We start from the raw sequence: 4692 nt of genomic DNA, 5'->3' as shown, positions 1-4692 counted from the left end.
AAAGTCACTTACTACAATGGGAAATGCTAATTACACCCTGGCAGGGGTAACACCTTGCATTCTAATCAGATCACAGCATCCTCTGTTATGTCACTAAAGGGTCCATTGTTTAGGAGTCACCTATTGTTCAGGCAGAGTTTAGGCAGACAGATCTTTTCTACATACAGTATCAGCAGCAGGAACATCACAATGATTCACTGTAAATATAATCAAAATGACACATATAAAGCACCAAGAAAAAGTTTGCACAAATCTTGAAAAAAATAAAAAATATTATATGTATATATAAATGATATATATAAATGGGAAAGCCCTCACTCACTCACTCACTCACTCACTCACTCACTCATCACTAATTCTCTTTCTTCCTGATATGTTAGGAAGCTGAAATGTAACATAGGTATTCTTCAGGTGGGAAATAGGAAACTACATAATTAGAATTTAATAAACCTCCCCTAAGGGGATGAAAAGGGGGTTGGAATAATTATATAATGCGTGGCTTGCATTGCGTGAATGATAATGTCCAAACGGACAAACACATTTAAATTTGAATTGCATTGGACTCCAGTGTGTAGAATTAATATAAACCTCCCCTAAGGGCATGAAAAGGGGGTTGGAATATTCATATCATACGTGGCTTGCATTGCGTGAATGATAATGTCCAAACAGACAATCACATTTAAATTTGAATTGCATTGGACTCCAGTGTGTACAATTTAATAAACTACAAAAATGGTCCTGTCACTTTTTACTGTGTCTGCTACGCGTGTTCCTAGGGCACTGCCAAGAACCATGTATTAATATTTACTGACATTAAGACATCTCAAATTTACATCTCTAAAAAGTTACCAAATTTGTATCACTCATTTAAATGCAAAGAGCAGGTAGAACAGCGAGTGAGACATAAATATTCCGAAGGTCACTTACTAAAGCATAGAAACATAGATTTTAATGGCAGATAAAAACCACTTGGCCCATCTAGTGTACTATCTAGTACAAAGTATAGTCAGAATTAGCACTTAGTCAAAATCACACATAGACAAAATCTCTGATAGTCAAAATCTGTACAATCTGTGTTATCTGGGCTCTGGGGGAGTTCAAGGGAAATCACATAGTCAAAATCAGACATAGCAAGGATCTCACCGTGTGGAAACACTTTAAGTTGCCAAGGTACAGATACAAGCACACACCCTATGGTTAATATTTTGTGCAGGAAACCAATTAACCTATCAGTATATTTTTGGAGTATGGAAAGAAACAAGCGCAGTCCGAGGAAATCCACACAAGTATGGGGAGAATGTGCAAAGATATAGACAGATCTAAAATAGTGTGAGACGCATATAAAGCTGCAGGGACAGATTGGCCTTTAAAGCTGCTGGGAAAGTTCCTGGGAGGCTGACCGCAGTGTGGGGCCGCATGTAGCTCTGCATCCAGTACCGCATCAGTGCCACTCACATTATATCTGGCAGCTGCCAGCACCTATAAGAGGCCACAGCTTGGGGAGCTCTGGCATTGTGAGTATAAGCTGTCATCTCACGTGACAGAGCTCCTCCAGTCACCAGTTCCTGGCAGCCACACAGCACACACACACAGTGACGGTGAGTGATATCTATCCCTTTGTCCCCTCTGCTTTCCCCTACTCTCCTGCTCTCTCTGCCCTCCCACTTTCTGCTACACCACTGACCCCTTTTCACAGACACCTCCAACCCCCCATCTACTCTCACCCCCTGCGGCACCCCCCTTTCCACCCACGGCACTCCCCTCCCCCACTTGTGGAACTACCCCCCCAACCCATGGTTCTCCCCTCCCCCTGTGCCCCACCCCCCCACTTGCATTATCCCCACTCATTTTGAAATCAGTGAAAATAAAGTAAACTATCTGGATGTCGAGCTCTCCCAGGAAAATGGTCACTTATATATGGACTTACACAAGAAACCAACCGACAGGAATAAAATAAAATTTTGAAAGTGGACAGTAAACATCCAAGTTCCATTAGGAATAGTCTCCCCTGTTCACAATTTTTCCGAGCAGTAAGAATTTCTGACAACACTGCTAAGGCAGAGGCTAGAATTGATGAGATGTCAATGCAATTTAGAAGCAGGGGTTATGATGCAATGCACCTGAGAACTGTCAAGCAACAAGTTCTGTCTATTCCGAGAATGGATTATTATTATTATCCTTTATTTATATGGTGCCACAAGGGTTCCGCAGTGCCCAATTGCAGAGTACATATGCACATAATCAAAACAGGAAAACAGTGACTTACAGTTGAAGACAATATAGGACAAGTACAGGGTAACTAAGCATAACTACACCAGTAAAGGACATAGAGATAAGTTTCAAGGTGGACAAAAAACTGCAGTATTTGGGCAGTTGAGGATTTTAAATGTAAGAAAAGGTTAAGCACATGAGGGAAAAAGGACCTACTCATGAGAGCTTACATTCTAAAGATGCACTTAAGGTGTCCTCACGGGATGCCATTTGTACAACAATGTCATCCATACTGTCATAGCAACATGCGGACTGGTAAAGAACTGGGGCCTATTATTACAGGTGGCCCTGGAGTTGAAGCAGTAAATGATTCCAAACTGATGCCTAGCTACAGGAGGACTAAAAATCTATGTAACATCCTGGTCCATATTAACATCTCGGGCTTGGGTAAAACACTTTCCTCAACCGGGATGTTACAAGTGTCTCGATTGTACTACTTACCGGTATATGGAATGTGGGCCCACATTCTCGCACCTGCATTCGGGTATTCAAGTGAAGATTAAACACGTGATATCTTGTCTCAGTTCATAGAAACATAGAAACATGGAATTTGATGGCAGATAACCACTTGGCTCATTTAGTCTGCCCCTTTTTTACCATATTTTTATCTCAAACCTTATTTGATCCATTTTTCTTTGTAAGGATATCCTTATGTCTATCCCAGGCCTGTTTAAATTGCTCTACTGTCTTAACCTCTACCACTTCTGATGGGAGGCTATTCCACTTGTCCACTACAATTTCTGTGAAGTCATTTTTCCTCAAATTACCCCTGAACCTCCCCGTCCTCCAGTATCAGTGCATGTCCTTGTATCCTATTGCTTCTCTTCATTTGGAGAATGTTTCCCTCCTGGACTTTTTTAAAACACTTGATATATTTGCACGTTTAGATCATGTCCCCCTTTCCCTTCTCTGCTCCAAACTATGCATATTGAGATTTTTTTAGTCTTTCTGGGTATGGTTTGTGATGTAGGCCATGCACCATTTTGTTATCTACTACCTACGTTGCCCATGTGGACTTTTATATTTCGGAAAGACTATCAGGCAATTCTGTGAGAGAAAGGCTCTGCATCAGCAGGCAATTAAAGCAGCATAGGAAGGAAAATGTCAAGACCAACCGGTGGCTCACCACTTTAGGGACTTTAAACACCCCTTAGCCACAATGAGGCATAAGATTATAAACCATATCCCTATTAACATCAGGGGAGGTGATCGGAGTACACAATTATTACAGATGGATCCATTATCTCCGGACAGTGGCACCCCTGGGCCTCAATGAGACCAACAAGCTGGGATGTATTCTTTGAAGATCCATTCTCTTTTACAGATTAACATTTTACATTCTGGCCAATTAACCATTTGTCTTTTTAGGTTTAAAGTAAGGTGTTTGACTGGGGCATTATAGCCTTTAGAACAGTTAGCCATATATAATTTACTGCATTTGGACTAATAGAGAGTTTTATAGATATTTTCTAACATTATGAATATGGCAGCGTTTTGTCTCTTTATACTTAGCACAAGTCTACTTTTCAGATTGCTTACTGGATATGTTTTTTTGTAACACTATTCTTATACTCTGCTGCCATCTTGTGGTTCTAAATAAGTATGCACCTTTTCTGTAGGGTGTTTTCTTTCTGTGCTGGAGCGCATGCTGTGCGGGATCCCATGGTAACGATACTTGGAGGTGCACATTGTGGGATCGTGATGACATTGGTTCCCTACGTCATGGGCACAGCGCTGGGTGATAGTTCTGGTGGAGGCTTCTATCTCTTCTCTTGTTATATAATGTAAGATTTTTATGTTATTGTGTATGTCCTGGCAAAATTTTGTTGATTAAAATGAGACATTGACCAGCATTTTGTACATCACGCTGATGTTTTGAGTCAGTCTTCTGGAGAAATGAAGCCCTAGGATAGCTGTAGGGCTAACATTTGCTGCAATGCTTCCTTCCTAAAGGCAACCAGGCATTCACTAACATTTTCAAATGGGAGTGCAAGTCACCTACCGTGTTTATCTATATATTTATAGTCCCACAAACCGCCACTCCAATAATCAACCAGCTTCTTGTGTGCCTTTGTTAAATTAAAATAAAGCCAAGATAGGCAGACTGACGTCTGTATAAAAAACACGGCACTCCAGAAATTTAGAATAAATATACTGGATTTAACACAGTGGCCCAAAGTATACAGGGCTGTATTTACCGTGATGGTAGTTTCCAGTTCTATCTGAATCTTCTTTAGCTCCTGTCCAACCTCCTCGACAACAAGGGCAATGAGATCTAATGAACATTTATTCAGAACCCGCACCAGCGGCTACAGAACACAGGATTATTTCTACCCAAAGTAGGTACATTGGCAATACGGAAACCACGTGGTATTTGTTTCCATCTCAGATATTCAGATAGAAATTGACCATACAATGTAA

The sequence above is a fragment of the Pseudophryne corroboree genome, chromosome 6 (assembly GCF_028390025.1).
Source record: "Pseudophryne corroboree isolate aPseCor3 chromosome 6, aPseCor3.hap2, whole genome shotgun sequence".
NCBI lineage: Eukaryota > Metazoa > Chordata > Amphibia > Anura > Myobatrachidae > Pseudophryne > Pseudophryne corroboree.
Note: the sequence above shows the minus strand (reverse complement) of the source record.